Source organism: Papio anubis, chromosome 6, assembly GCF_008728515.1.
Source record: "Papio anubis isolate 15944 chromosome 6, Panubis1.0, whole genome shotgun sequence".
Taxonomy (NCBI): Eukaryota; Metazoa; Chordata; class Mammalia; order Primates; family Cercopithecidae; genus Papio; species Papio anubis.
Genome location: NC_044981.1, coordinates 61,351,007 through 61,368,362, shown reverse-complemented (window position 1 = coordinate 61,368,362; position 17,356 = coordinate 61,351,007). Strand labels below are relative to the sequence as shown.

At 31.8% G+C, this 17,356-nt stretch overlaps 1 long non-coding RNA gene across 1 annotated transcript in view; it reads left to right on the top strand.

Annotated features, from left to right (window-relative positions):
• The window catches only part of LOC103883761, a 44,889-nt gene extending 27,791 nt beyond the window's left edge, over positions 1–17,098 (top strand). The window contains exon 2 of the long non-coding RNA XR_001901447.3: positions 16,496–17,098. This is a non-coding gene — a long non-coding RNA (uncharacterized LOC103883761). The remainder of the gene's footprint in view (positions 1–16,495) is intronic.
• Positions 17,099–17,356: the final 258 nt, after the last annotated feature.

Here is a 17,356-nt window from a genome sequence, read left to right as displayed (position 1 = left end):
ATAATTCATGTTTAATACCTGAATGCCAGGGAGGAATCATTATGTCCTTGATCCAAAATTTTTAACCACACTACATTATCTGCCCTCCAGAAAATATTTCTGAGAATTACTAGAGTGACTCTAGTACAAAAAGACTGCATTAGATTTTTGTCAGCTTTTGAACAGGTTGTAATTCAAAGTAATACTTGAACTGCTAACATGCAATACAGAGTTTATAGCTTCTCACAATAGTAAGTCTCTTAGGCAGTCTAGAAATCTGATGAGATCTTTTATCTGCACCTTTTGTCAAATAAAATGGCATCTCATGAAAAGGAATTTGGAAGCATTTAGAATATAAAATACAGTTATTGTTTAAAAACTAAATTTATATATATATATATATATATGTTTGTGTGTTTTCCCTTAAGTTTTTTCATTTTGTAACTGGTGATATTTTGTCTGAAATGATATAATGTAAATTAATGTGCTCTATTTAAAAAGTTAAAAATGAGAAAGCCTCCACGTGTAATGCAATCTTGCATTTATTCTTTAATGTGTAAATACGATAGCTCCTGTCTATGTATAAATCCTTCTCTCACCACACAAATGATGCATCCTGCTCTTACCATTCAAATGTGCTCATGCATGTGGTGTATGTGTTTTGTAAGTCATATTTTTCGTCTTTTCCTGATATTAACAGAGGAAGAAAATCATTATTCTTTTATTTATGGACTAACTTGAGCAATTATTTTGCTAATGGTTTTAGAAACTTTATCAGGTTTCATTAAAACTACATTATATTCATCCATTATTTAGCTTACTGATGCCTATCTCTAGAAATTCATCATCTGGCTTACTTCTTTAAACTTCTGGCATTTGAGTTGCATATAGAGCATAAGTGATTCAGGAAAGAGTTGTTCTTGTCCTGGCCCGAGAAAATTGGACCCTCACTATTCCCAATATGAAATATACCCAGTGTGCTCTGTTGTGCATAGCAAATAAAGAACAAGGTCAAAGAATTAGTAATTATAGTTCCAAGAAGATTCATTTATTTATTGAACATTTTTAGCTGCTAGAATATACCACATGTAGATACCAATTTCTGCCCCAATGAAGCTTATATTTTTGTGAGACGATACATTTACAACAAATAAAGAATAAACACAGTAGTTTACATAGTGTAGTAGAAATTGATAAGTGCAAGGAAAGAAAAAGATAGAAGCAGTCTGTTGGAGAGAGATTGGGTGGATCACCTGAGGTCAGGAGTTCGACACCAGCCTGACCAACATGGTGAAACCCTACCTCTAAAAATACAAACGTAAGCTGGGCATGGCGGTCCATGCCTGTAGTCCCAGCTACTTGGGAGGCTGAGGCAGGAGAATCACTTAAGCCTGTGAGGCAGAGATTGCAGTGAGCCAAGATCGCACCATTTTACTCCAGTCTGGGTAGCAGAGCGAGATTCCATCTCAAAAACTAATGCTAATAATAAATTGATGTGTTCTGGATTTTCATTACTAAGAAACTAAGAAAGTGACATTTGAGTCAAGAATAAAAATGAGGAGATAAACCATGCATATATTTAGAGAAACAGCATTCCAGGCAGAGAGAGGAGCCAATCCAAAGTACTGAAGCAGTACCAAGCCCGCTCTGTTATATGTGTATATACTTTGAGATATACATCTTCTCTATATATCTCTAATAGAGAATATATATAAGAAGATACGTATCTTCTCTGTATATATATAATAGGGCATATATATAAGGATATATATTTTATATCTTCTTTATATATCATATCTTTTATATCTTACATATATTTTTATTTCTTCTATGTATATTTTCTCTATATATTTTAATATACATAAATAGAAACATAAGATAGGAAAATTTTAAATAAATAATTCAATATTTTAGCTCTAGAAAATAGAAATGTATAACAAAACAAAAATTTAGTAGTGAAATAAAATATTTAACAAATCTATGAGTAATTATTATTTAAAGTAAAAATAAATGAAGATAAAAATCGAAATAGGATGGCAGAAATGATTGGTGGTGTTTTTAGGGGTGTTATTTTAGTGTTTCAGCAGGACATGTACATAATAAAGTTTAATAGCACTTTCTTTTTAATACTTTTTGCTCTAAGAATAATCAATCCAAAGAAAAATGGAGTAGCCTGCCCTTGGCACTGAGAATTTTTCTTTCTTTAATTAGTAAGCTTTTACTCATCTTGTTATAGTAAGAGTTAAAAAAAAAAAAACAAAAACAAACAAACAAACAAAAAAAACATTTGTAACATGCCATAAAAGATGGGACATCTTCAATTTTAAATCCAGTTTTAATTTTTTAGGAAAACTAAAGATCACTTATTTTGAAATCTTATGATCTATCCCTGGATGTTTTCTATCTACCAGCTCTAAATTTTGCGCTCATAGTCTATGCAGTCACTTAGCACATCATATGCTTTATGTTAGTCACTTCCTTAAGTCAGCATATACAATGGTGAAAAAGAAAACAAGAAAAAAAAAAAAAGAGTCCCTAGTCTTCAAAGTTTTACATGTCTGTTTGAAGGTAACAAAAATACTCCCCAAAATCTAGTCCTGACAAATACCCAGTTGGAAATAAACTGGGACTAGATGGGGGATTCCTAGTTAACATGTGGTGGTGAGACAGACCTCTCTGAGAAGCTAATGTTTTAGGAGACACAATATGAATATTTAGTGAAAGAATGTTGCAAGCAATAGGAACAGCCAAATTCAAGGTTTCAGAGGAAGAAACAAGTGTTGCTAGTTAGAAGAACATAAAAAATAATACTACAACTTGACTGTAAGACTGCAGGAGAGGGTGAACAGGAGAGAAACAGAAAGAAGGACAGAGAGAAACAGAGAAAGAGACAGAGAATTGGGAAACAAAGCTAGATATGTAGGCATGATTTAGTTCAAACTGGTCTAATTTACCAAACAGAAAGTGTAGATTTCATTCTAAATGTGATTGCTTAGAGAGGGCTAAATTTTATGATCTCATGTAAATTTTAAAATAGCATCCTGGGAATAAATTATAAAGATGGAAAAATAGAAGCAGAGAAAGCAGGCAGAGGACTGTTTCAGATTGTGCGTGATGACAGAGGATGACAAAAGCTTGGATCAGGGAGGTGATGTTAGCTATGAAAGCAAACAGTCAGGATATATTTTAGTGGTAAAATTAATAGAATTTGCTGATGGCTTAACTATGTGGGGGATAGAGAAAGATGTCACCAGCAATGATGCTTAAGTGTTTGGCTTGAGCACCTTGATGGGTTGTGCTGAAGGAACCCATCTGAGGTGTCTGAGGAAATAATGAAGACTTTCATTTCAATTAAAATAGGAATGCTACCCAAATATGCAAATTCTCATTATATTAACCCAAATCATCAAATTAAATAAGCATCACTTTCTAATTTTTTATTTATTTACTTATTTTTGAATTGTGGTTTTAAATAATAAAAAATATAATCCATTTTATATAGTTACATTTTTCATTAAATTCAATGTTTTGAATCTTATTAAAATAAAATCTGGCTAAATTTCTTGTCAAGAGTCTCTTTCCCTATCTGTAGAAGATAGTTATTGAAAGTATTACAAAGACCTGTGTCTGGAACTGAGTCACACATAAAACAGTCTTAGAAAATTTTCCCCATAGACACTATTATACTGAGATGCAAGTTATTTCTTTTGGTAATTCTTGTAAAATCTATTCAGAGGAGAATATTTCAAAGTAATTCTGTAGCCATGCTGTGTTATTACACTCATTTCAGCTAAGAATACAATGTAGTGATTATTGTATTTTTATGATCTTGCATCCCTTTTATATGTGTTTAAATGTCTCTTAGAAGATGACTATGAGATTGCCAAACGCTTCAGCATAAAAGTCATACTCTTTCTATTTTATGATCCAGAAAATATCAACAGAGTATCATTTTTTCCCTCAAGATTAAAAATATCGCCCTAGATTGTCGAGCACAATCTAAGTTTGCATTTGTGAGAGTTTCTCGAAGTCCCAAGGGGAAAATCGCTATTTTTTTTTTTATTTGAAAAAGGTATTTAGTAATGAAGAAAACTTAGGGGGGTCAATTGAAAATCACCACCACTTGAATATATTTTAAAAAGACATAAATAACTTGACAGTATATAAAACAGAAAATAAATAACAGGTTATACTGGTTAAAAGTAGAATAGGTTCCTGCAAATGTGGATTACATTATCAAGTGTCCAATAAATTTATAAGATCATATATTTCCACTTTATGCTTTTTAAGTCAAATTCAATAGCTCATCTTTAAAGGTGTTTTAAACATACAGGTGCAGCCATGTTACATTACCATATTTGATGCAAAATGCAAATTTACTACTGAAATAACTTTATTCCTATTTCACTGAATGAAATTGTAATTATGACAAGATGATTTCTTTCTTCACATGCATTTAGAAAAATTAGAATAAATAAGCTAATAGAATATTTTAGCTCAAACATACTCATATATATCTCTCTTTTTAACTTAAAATGGATTTTTTTCTGATTACTTATAATACAAACAGAAAAATTGCTTTAATATATAAAAGGTAAAGATAAAAAATAATCAAGATACTCTTTTCCTATATATAACACTGCTATATAATCATATATATTCGGACTTTGTGTGCATATATAGATGTTTCTTGTTACTCTAATATCTAATCATAAAATATTTGCTATTTGGTAACATATTCTTTATTAAGTATTAATATGGACACCATCATGGGTTAACACATGCCCACATCATTCTTTTGGTTTGTCACAAGTAATTTACTTATAAATTATGTGACAAAATTTATTAGTGTTTATATTAACATATTGTATCATTCACTCTCATTCAGACAAGAGCAAGTGAAAATTACAAATGACTTTTATGGTATATGCAAGGCTTTGGAGGAAATAAATCTGTTAATGATATAATGATCATAATAACTATTATGTATTGAGTACTTACCATATGCTAAATTTCTTTCTAAAACACTTTCTATGAGTTATATTTGTATTATTAATCCCATTTTAAAGATGAAGGAATTGAGATGTAGAACGTAAGTATCTTTCCCATGGTTACCCAGCTAGGATTTCAATGCACAGACTAATACCAGAAACTTGGAACTACAGAAATACTGCATTATTACAACGTGTTTGGGTGATGTGTACATTGTCTATGATTCCATTGAACCTCATACATAATGGCAACATAATTTTTAAATTTAAAAACTAATACATTTTTATCCCGCAAATAATATTTTATTTATTGAAATAATGCTCAGCTTTAGACAAAGCCTTGGCCAAGGCTAAGATTCAAACATGGCTATGACTATTTGTTGTCCAGTGAAATGTTTTTGAATCTAGTTGATTTTTGCAAGTATTTTGTGTAAGATAGTTAAACAAATGGCTACATCCTCTGAAGAGTGTTGAACTGAGAGCATAGGGTTTATGTGTAAGTTGGGTTCCCTAACCCACCTCCAAGTGCTTGTGTCTGAGCCTTAGGGAAAGAGACATGGCTATAAAGATGAACAGAACACTCTGTGTGCACAAAAGTATTGCATCTTTGGGTGTAAGAACAGCAATGCATTGAAGCTGAAGCAAGAAAAGTAACCCAAATGGTGCCACAGAGGTCTGTTAAACAGCTGTTTATTAACACTACATGAATATCTCTCATTATAGACCTCAAAACTACAAAAGAGTTTTGGTTAATCAAGGTCTTCAAACAGTTGCTAATGACACCTGAGTCCTGAAAGTATTGGGGGTTGAAGAGAAGTAACCATTTAATGATATAGCCCATAAGTAGAAGAAGGATGCTCAAAATCTGTGTCCTGGGTCCCAAGGACTTTAGAAAATGGTTGAGAGGAGAATGTCACAAGAGTCAAAGGACCTGAACTGGTCAACAAAACATGGGTGATTAGTATCAACATGAAATAACTTCAAAATGTTAACAAATACGAACTTGCAAGACCTGAGACACATTGGAGTAGTTGGCAGTGTCTCTAAACAACCATTAATGTAGATGATTTTTGATGGAAGGAATATGTCAGACAGGAATTAAACTGGTTTTCAAAATCTCAGCCAACTTTTTCTCAAGAAAAATGTCTTGCTTGCAGACATAATTTGATCTATTTTAAGCCAGGATAGTAAGTTTCCAACCCTGCCTCAATGATTAAATGTATGATATTGCACTAAAATACGTATGTGCCAATCTTTAGGTAAATAGTGACTTATGAGACTAGTAAAAGCTCCTATATACAAAGTGGTGCAAGTTAAAACTGGCTTTGATATTCTATTAATAGCTACCACCTGTCTTATACCTAATATAAATTACACCTGATAATAGTTCCCACCTAATTCAGCTGTTGAGAGAATTAAAGAATACAGGTAAATTGTACTAAATCGGTAAATACAGGTAAATTGTGAAGTCCTTAAAACATGCAAGACACTGTTTTAAGTATTTTATGTATAAATATTTTCTCATTAAGACTCTATAAAATATTATTAATAATTATACCTAACACAATAAAAATGATAATGATTTTATAAAGCACTTACATGTGGTCCAGACACTGTTGTAGGTGATTAGCTACATTTCATAGAGAAGAGAACCTAAAACACATAGAAGTGAAGCAATTTTCTTAAAGTTTCCTAGGTGTTCATGAAAGAACCTGGATACTCACCTGGGAAGTCAGCCTCCTGCTGCCCGTTTAAGAAGAATTCCATGGTATCTTCAGAACAGTGCTCAACAAATTATTATTACTACTATTGTTATTGGATTATTGTTATCATATGCCAGACACTTTTCTCACATTATTACTAATCTCTTGCACAAAAGGAAACCCTGGTAGAAAATGTAATATATCTGGGTCACTCAGCACAAAATTATCAGCTCCTAGTTAATCTTGCTAATGGTCTATCAATTTTGTCTGTTTTTTCAAACAGCCAGCTTTTTGTTTCATTTTTCTGCTTCAATTTCATTTAGTTCTTCTCTGATCTTTTCTTCTGCCGGGTTTGGGTTTGGTTTATTTTGTTTCTCAATTTCTTTGAGGTGTGACATTAGGTTGTCTCTTTCAGACTTTTTGATATAGGTGTTTAATGCTATAATCTTTCCATTTAGCACCACTTTGCCCTCTCCCAAAAGATTTGATAAGTTATGTCACCACTATGTTCAATTCAGAGAATTTTTAAATTCCCATCTTGATTTTATTGTTAACCCAAAGATAATTCAAGAGTGGATTAACATATATGTATTTATATAGTAATGAAGGTTCCTTTTGAGTTAATTTATGTTTTTATTCACTGTGGTCTAAAAGATACTTGATTTATCCTAGATACAAAGAATAATTCCTAATGCTTAATGTTGAATACATATATGTGTGTGTGCGTGTGTGTGTGTGAATAGTGTGTGCATATATATACACACAATAAAAAAGTCAACTAGAATTAAGCCTATTTAAATGGTTTCTATTAGCGATTTTGTTGCCTTACAATACTTATCTCTTAGACAAATTTTCCTTTTAAAACAACTGATAATAGATTTTAAATACACATTAAAGCACATATTTCTGGTAAATCACCTCAGAGTAAAGTACAGTGTGCAACTTTAATGATAAGGCACCATTACTGTTTGCAAAGCTTAGTTGTCAGCCAGGAATCTTTCCATTCATCTTCAATGGATGGCTATTACTGTGGTCTTCATTAATTTCCAGACTGAACCTTTTCAAAGAGAATTCTATAAACTTGTCTGAATTGACAGTTGGATTATTAAATTCAGTTGGCTGGTTAAGTAATTAGAGGAAATAAAATGTCAAAATATGAGATACTTTATCTACCAGGTCTGTGCAATATGTAGCTAATATAGGTTTTAGGTTATTTACTTGTATTATGCTTCTTCCTCCTTGTCTAACATTTTTCAGGGTCAATATACTAAGTTCTGTTAAGATAATCATCTAACTATATAAAATTATATTCCTTTAGTTAAATACTAGTGATGTATCTTATCTACAGGATTTCAGTAGGAGTTACCAGGTGTATGTGTTAAGATTAGAAGAGTCCTTGAATGTTATTAATACAAATGGATTCAATATTGAAGTTTCAGGTGTTTCTATGTTTGGATCGCTTCTCAGAATATTATGAATAACTTACAATCAAACATTGTGATTCAGACTTGGCACTATTTCCTTAGCTAGAGTTGGAACCCCTGGCAAACTGCTCACTACCTTTCCTATAACCCATCTATTAAATTAAAAAGCATTATCCTTCAAAGACCTTTCTATAGCTGTCTTTGTGCATTTATTATGCAGAACATCTCCTTAAAGCCCTTGATATTGTCAATAAGAAACTCTCAGAACTAGTATAAAGGCTATTTGAAATATTTATCAAGCCAGTTTTCTGTGTATTCCTCTAGAGACTCGCATTTGAGGGAAGAGCATGAATGTAAATCTTTTATTGGTAGTGTCCTTGTTAAATCAATTGTGGTTGATAGATCTTGCCCTTTGAGACATTTGGCCTCAGAATCCCATATGAAGAATAATGACAATAATCATTTTTTTTGTGATAGAATCACTGCTATCTCATGTGGCATAATTAACAGCTCTGAGATATCTCTTTTTATTCTCAAAATATAATGTACTAGTCATATAACTACAATTTTTTTTATTTAAGAAAATAGACTTGTTATTCCCATACTGTTATTATTTTTATGTTTTAGACTAATATTTATATTGTTAACTGGCAAAGAAACAAGCAGTAAAATACATTATCTGAACACAAAATATTTATGAGTTGTACCTTAATGTAATCTGCTTCTTAATAACTAAAATCTTTAAATTATGCTTGGTAATTCTGTGTAAGTTAAGATTTGAAATTTTTTATATCTGAAAATCATTGATTGTTTGATATGAAATTTAAAATGGGAATGCATTTCAGACATGATTTTTCCATCCAGATTTGCTTATATGTTACTGTAGATTAGAAATTGTCACAGTGATAGTGTTTTCACACTTTGGTATCTCCATTTAGTGCCAATGTAGTCTGATTTATAAAAACTAGATATTAAATTATAAAAAGAATCTTATATCTCAGTGAACTAAGGGAGTCTTTATCATACCGTCTATATTTGTGAAATTGCATGAATTTAAATTAAAAATATTTGTATCACTAATTCATACGTATCTTTTCCTATACGCATTCATTTCTTCTTATCTTACTCCATGTTGTACGATAAAAACAAGATAAGCAAAACAAAGAAAAACTTTAAAAACAAGTTTACAGAGGACAGTCTAGATTTGAGTATCTTCAAAGAAAATGTATAAATCCTTAAAATTAGTGGGCTTTGGTATTGTACACTATCAGAAAAAATATCTCACATCAGGTAAGCACTTCATAAGAAAGAGATTAAAATATATATATGTAACAATATATGGTAAATTTCTTTCATCTGGTTAAATGGCTTTTGGCGAAATTGTTTAAAAAGAAACAGAATCCAAGGTTTGCTTCTTAGACCTATTTCAAAATAATACAATAGATCTAGATGTTGCCATGTTTATATATAGATTTATTTATTATTATTATTATTATACTTTATGTTCTAGGGTACATATTTCTTTAAAAAAACAAAAAAGGTATTTCCACTGTCTTAAACAAAAGTAAGATCTGCCAAAGCTTTCAGGTTGTTATCTCTAAGAGGATCCTTGAGTCATTAGGATGGTTACTCTGATATCTGCTCTTGTTTTTCCACCAGAAAAGATTACCTAACACATTAATCTTACAACAAGAGTATCAGACAGTCAGCAGTCTATAATGCAAGCAGTCTCTTTTTTACTGTACTCTGTATGGACTTCACTAAAGGCCTGATTGGATGAGGAGTCCAGGCAGCATTCGGAACTATCTCCTGTTGCATTATGATAACACATGGGAGAATTTAACTACTATAGATATTATTTTAACTAAAGTTAACTACTACAAATATTAATTGAACTGATATTACTTTAACTACTACAGATATTACTTTAACTGAAGTTAACTACTACAGATATTACTTTAACTGATTCGACGTAACTAGTAAGGTAACATCAAAACAGTAGTCTAGGAACTTTAACTGAAGTACTGAAGGTCTTACATTAACTCATAACACTGCTTACTTTACTTCTAATTCCCAGTCTAGGTTTTTGGATCAAATTCATTGTAAAAAAACATTGTTCTCACTGAGATAAACAATGTCAAACGTAATTTCCTTAACACATTCTACAAAGGAACACATGTTATATATATATAAAAAAAAAATCTATTTGGTATTAAGATGGCTATTTAAAAACAAATGCAGCATACCTCAGTTGGTTACTTGTATTTATAAATTTTGCTGCATGTTGATTTTGAAGTAACTCTACATATTTTATGTAATTCTAACTATGAAGCTCCTGACCCTATACTGTTCAATCTTATAACTAGACAAAAACAAATCTAATATCTCTTAACATTTTTTATAGTTATATCTTTTTTTTCTGTCCATTTATGTGATTATATTAAGGCATCAAAAGCATTTACTGTAATGCACATAAATAGAATATTGGTCTTGTGAAACAATAACAGTACATCAAATTTTGCCTCTTCCAGTGTCCACCAACTATTTGGTTGTTGTTGTTAAAAACTGATTTAATATTGGCAGGGTGTGGTGGCTCAAGCCTGTAATCCCAGCACTTTGGGAGGCCGAGACGGGTGGATCACGAGGTCAGGAGATCGAGACCAACCTGGCTAACGCGGTGAAATCCCATCTCTACTAAAAAATACAAAAAAAAAAAAAAAACTAGTCGGGCGAGGTAGTGGGTGCCTGTAGTCCCAGCTCGGGAGGCTGAGGCAGAATGGCGGGGACACCGGGGGGGGAGAGCTTGCAGTGAACTGAGCTGGGCGACAGAGAGAGACTCCCTCTCAAAAAAAAAAAAAAAAAAAAATTGATTTAATAGTTTAAGGGTTCAAGACATTTGTCTATTAGAAACTGAAATTTTAGAGATGAAAATTTTAACAATTGGGATGGACAACATTTTCATCATAAGTGGCTTACCATGTACACGTATTTCCCTAAATATGTTGCATGATAACAGATAAAACTCTTGACTAGAGTTGATGATATTTATTTTGGTCCTCTGTCTGGCTTACATTTTTTTAAGTTCCAAGTCTTTTGGCAAATACAGTTGTTAATATTTTAGTTAATTTTGTAGAAATCTACGTGAATCATGCATGTGTATACATCATATGTTTCAATATGTAAATACATACAAGATGCAATGTGTTAAATAAATGTATTTTAGTGAGGAAAAATGGCCAAGGGAGCATAACTTAAAGGAAAAGGCTTTGGTTTATATAACAAAAGAACATACACACAGAATTTAAGAACGTCTACTCTTAGGCATGAACTAAATCTCAACTAAAAATAGGTAAGTTGTGATAAAGGGACAAAGTTCAGTCATTCATATCATTACTACTAATTAAGTAGTACAAATATTAGGATAAGATTTTAAAATTAATGTTTTCAATTATATAATTTAATGTTCAGTGAGGCATATTTAACTTGGCGTACTTTCCTAAATATGGAAAGTTATGCCCTGAAATTTTAGCTTTTTCCCTTGTTTTATAAATAGTGCTTTATAGAAAGACTTAGTTTAGATTCAAGAAAGAGCAAACTTTTAGCTTATTTTCTTCATTTAATATACTGAAATTCTACCTCTCAAAATGAGTCACAAGATGATAGTGTTGCATAAGCTGCTTGCCAAGAACACTTATTCTAAAATGAGTATTTTAGAAATAAATATCTTCTCTTATTAGGCATTTTTCTTTCACTTGTCATTATTTGCTCAGGGAGGAACTGGACTTTATAAAAAGCAGGGATGTTTTATACATAATATCAGACTGAATTACACACTACACACACACATATACACATGTAATTTTGAAGATTATCTTATGGTAAGAGTGGTAAGTTCCAGTCCAAGTCTTCTGTTTTCTCAATGAAAAAATAGTCTTCTATGAGAATAGGGGAAATTAAAGTCTGCAATACTTTAGGGCAAAATATATGTCTTTAAATAGTTGAATCAAAAATCAATGTACTGGGTCATAGTAAAAAAATTTCTGGGCAATTTTGTGTGTGAAGTTGAGGTTTTTAAACATGATTTTTAGTTGCAAATTGTCAGCTTAGTGTTCTTACTTTTTCTAGCAGTTATAGGCTATGTAATTCAGTTAGGGCAAAGGTGGACAGCTGAGTTCAGGTAGATGTGTCTATTCAAGCACATGCAATGGAAGGAGAAAGAAAACGTGGTTGGGAGTATTGGATAGAAAATGATTAATAATGACAGACAATTGATCTCACATGTATAGAGATGCAAGTGAAAATTGGAGAAAGGTGGGAGATTAAAAATAAACAAACAAATTGATGAGGTCTGGATTGAAGTTCCTTGATTGAAAGTTTAGGTCAAATGCTTGACATACAGTAATTAATGATTTTGTATAAATCTGATCTCATAGTTATTGTGGGCTCCTCCCTTACCCCATATGGAGAAAATCTTGGAAATCCATTGATTATGCAAAGCTAACTTTCTTGAGCAAGGGAGACCACCAACTTGAGTGAGTGTTACTATTGTCTCAAAAGAAGAAAGTTAGGCAAGTGATCTTAGAGAATTTGGAGTCTGCTTTTAGTCATAGTTTCATGTAGAAGTTAAGTTTAATGTGAGCAGAGATTGGTGTGGATTTTTAAATAGTCACGGTGTTCTTATTTTTAAAACCCATAAGCCTATTGGAAGTTATGGCGTTGTAGTCTTGGGACATATGAGTCTGAAACAGCTAGTGTTCTTATTATACATAATTATTAGTTGCATTCTATATTGGCAACAAGATACATAAAGAAAATGATGATTGATTGTATAAGTTATATAAGTGCTTGGGATCAGTTATCGAAATCAGAAATGATAAAATAAAGACTAGGAAAATCTCTTTTCTAGAAGTCATGTGGTGACCTGAGTAATTGTCCAGACTTTGTCTTAACTACCATTAAATACCTGAGCCTGGTTAAGATACTTCAAGGAGAGTAAAAATAATCACATTGCCCCAAAACTTTGTATATTTTAAATGACGTCTTTTAATTTTAAGCAATTAAACCATACAATTTAATATTATTTTTTAAAATTTATGTATAAATGGTTCTGTGTTTCAATATTACAGCTATGAGAAAGCATATACAGACATATATATAATATCAAAATCTTTAGCTCATTTTGGGATGGCAACTGAAGATTCAATGTCAACTTTACTAATAGTCAGTGTTCATAATCCATCCATATATTTAAACTTGACTTATATTCTGGCTCTAATAGTACAGAAAGTAATTTGTACTATTTTCTAAAGATATTCCAATAATTTAAAAACTGACATAGGGTAAAATCTACTAACTGAATACTTATACTTTTGCTGCATCTACTTCATCCACGTGACCTAAGTGCAGCTATTTTGGCATAGACATGGATATATTTTGCTTTTGAAACATATCACTAAAAATATCTTTTTAAAAAATCACAATCCTAATGGCAGAGTTTCTTGTGGCTCAGAGAAGACGTGAGCAAAGACAATATTAATCAGAGAGAGGTAGACAGAGGGAGTTAGCAGAGAGACGGGGGCAGACAGAGAAGGGGAGAAAAAGAGAAAAGAATTTCCTCTGCTAACAGCTTGGAATTGTATAGATGAGTAAGCCTCAGTGGTCCTAGAAGTAATTGTAATGAATACTTAGGAAATACTAGAAAATATTGAAGTGACATCATATTTTTTCTGACATGAATAAGTTCAAGAGTGTAGATAATAATAGGATTTTTTTCTTAAATTCTTTAGAATTATCATTTAAAAGCCAAGGAAAGATTGGCTAATATAATTGTGTTTGAAAGCACAGAAAACCTACAAAAATTAAGCAAACATTTAAAAATTTAGTTTAAATTATCTAACTTGTAATCTGTGTAACATTTGCAAGACTAGAAATGAAACTTGCAATAAAAAAGCCATTCTAAAGTACAAATAAAAGTAATTGACATTTTAATAAATGTAATGGTCTTTTATGTAGTATTTTTATTTATGAAGAAATGTTATAAAAATCTACTTGTAGAATGGCACGAGTGCTTTCATTAGTAATATTGGTTATATATTTAGTTAGTAGTTTTCAACTATGTCATTGTTCAGCTTCTCTTCTGCATGATTTTGAAAGTTAAACCACAAAAACTGTGAAAACAGGCCTTGAGTTTTTCTTGCTCATGTCTATATTCTCAGTGCTAAGTGAAATACATAGAATGTAATAGAGACCCAATAAATAACCACCGAAGGAATGAATAAATAAATGAAGCAATCAATCAATCAATGAGAAGGCTTGCAAAGTTATGGTCTCCACACAATATCAATTTATCACTCTTGCCTACTAGTAACAATCTCATTTCCAACTAAATTGTGATATGCATCCTGTATCCCAGCCATGCTATTTTACTTACATTTTCCTGGATGAGTTATGCCTCGATGCTTACCTAGCATATTTGACATTCTGAGTAAATCAATTTTGTACCTCTTTCTTCTGTATGACAAAATTATTATTAATTAAAATCATTTAATAATTAGTAACATTCATCATTTTGTTGATTTCTTACTTTGATGTTAAAACAATTAGAATTTTTCAAAGTAAGTAAATTGCAATGCAGAGATTTTGGTTAAATTTATCAAACTATTGCATGCATACGTTAAATTTGTACTTTTCAAACAAAAAAGTTGTAAGTCACACTTTGTGTTCTTTTTCAGTATTCTAAAATGTGAACATATTTAAAATTTTCAACTGCTTATGTAGAAAGAACTGAGGTAACTCAAGTTCAGTTTTTTACTTTTCACATGGTGAACTATTATTATTTTTTGAATCTACTGTTGAAAAGTAAATATATGTAGTACACAGAATTGAAATCACTAACTGCATCTACATCTCACGCAAACAATACTATTGTTTCTGAACGTACGCTCTTAATCATATATTTATTTGGAATTTTCCAAATTAACATCTATATAAAATAAAAATATTGGTGAAAGTACAAGTAATAAAACGTGCTAATCTGAAGTTTGTGTTTTTAAAAAACTTCAAAAGTAATCACAGCCCCAGCCACTGTTAAAATTCAATAAATGGCTCAGGTGTGGTGGTTCATACCTATAACCCCAACACTTTGGAAAGCTGAGGTGGAAGGATCATTTGAGGCCAGGAGTTCAAGATCATCCTGGGCAACATAGCTAGAGACTCTCTCTACCAAAGTGACACAAAAATTAGCCAGCCATGGTGACATGTGCCTGTAATCCTAGCTACTCAGGAGGCTGAGATGGGAGAATCACTTGAGCCCGGGAGTTCAAGGCTGTAGTGATCAATGACTGTACCACTACACTCCAGCCTGGGAGACAGAAGCAGACCCTTTCTCTAAATAAATAAATAAATAAAATGAAATATTTTGTTCTGAGAGGAGTATTTTATCGTTAGCATTACTTAGAATTACTCACATATGCTTTTAATTAAAATAAGGCTGACTTATAATTGTTTTATCATTTTTTTTTTTAAATTTCTACAGAAAATGTACCACTTATGGCCTGAATCCAAGTCACCCAATACAATTTTCTTTTTCTGCATCTGGTGACTCCCTCTCTGTCTTTGAAGACTTACCTGAAATCTGACTCCCTTATGAAGACTTTCTTAACCATTACCAGGCAACACTAAGTCCTGTCTTCTCACTGTTTATATAGCACACCTGTTTATACAATAGTTTGATTTATTTTACTTCTCATTGTTGTTTTCTGCTACTGACCACTCCACCACACTCCTGATTGTAACATGACAGGTAATGTGTATTTGGAGAAAGATGATCACAGAGCAAACAATTATGTTGGTTGGGCGCAGTGGCTCACACTTGTAATTCCAACACTTTCGGAGGCTGAGGTGGGAGGATCATGAGGTCAGGAGATGGAGACCATCCTGGCTAACACGGTGAAACACTGTCTCTACTAAAAATACAAAAAATGAGCCAGGCATGATGGTACACGCCTGTAGTCTCAGCTATTCGGGAGGCTGAGGCAGGACGATCGCTTGAACCAGGAAGCGGAGGTTGCAGTGAGTGAGATCACACCACTGCACTCCATCCTGGGTGACAAAGTGAGACTCTGTCTCAAAAAGAAAAAAAAAAAAAAAAAAGAATCAATTATGTAATTTTCTCAGGAAATCATCCCTTAACAATTGAAATAAAAGCTACCAATATAAGGATATTTATCGTATGTTGATAATCTTTCAAAAGTTCTAAAATTAATGGCATAAATATGTTTTAATCATTTTATAATGTGTAAAATATAAAATTTCATTCATGATTTACGCAGCCCCTTCTAATTTCATGACTTACCCAGCCCATTTTAATTTCTCTTCCTTATGTGTTATTTTGCCACAGGTTGCTACTAGAAGAATGAATGTGCAAAGAAGGAAGATTTTTAAAGTATCCTCTCATTCATTAATCCCAGTTTCTTACAAGAGTATAAAAGAAGACAAGTAGAAATTTACTGGCAAAAATAAAGTGTACTAAACTTCATTGACCTCATGGGAAACAATGTTGCTTTTCCAATCTTCCATTTCAAGATTCTAAGAAATCATGTCCAATTTAATTATAGGAAAGAGATAAAAAAAAATTAAGATTGGAAGTTTCATTGAAGGGAAGGTTCATTAAAAAATCCAGATTAATGTGAAAATAATTCACCAATTCAATTACCTGGGAAAACAAAGATGGGAGCTTCTAGTGTTATTGATGACAATAACGGAAAAGAGAAAGAGAACAAAGAGTTCAACTGAGTGTATGTGAAGAGACACAGCTGTGCTTAAATGAAAGCAAAGGTCAGACGCCAGGTTTTCCCTAAAGACATAGAGATTTTCTAAAGTATTTATTGGAAGAGAAATTCAACCCAGAAGGGTAAGCTAACATCTTTCATGAAAGCGAAGCAACTATTAATCCAAGGTTATGCAACTCTATAAAATATATTAAATAGTCTATAAAGCAGTACATTTTGTTTGTAATTTGTTTCTCTTCACTACATTTTATTCTCATTTATGAAGTTTAAATTTTACTCAGAGGACTAACTATTATAGGTGACATCTATTACTGTGGTACTTTTACTCCTGAAGCTATAAGTAACTGCAGGGACAGATGCAAACAAAAAAATTCATAAGCACTTCTGTTTAATGGGAAGCAAACATTTATAGTTTCTATGCCCAAAAGTCCATCTCATGAGAATAAAGTAACCAGAATTTAAAATTATAA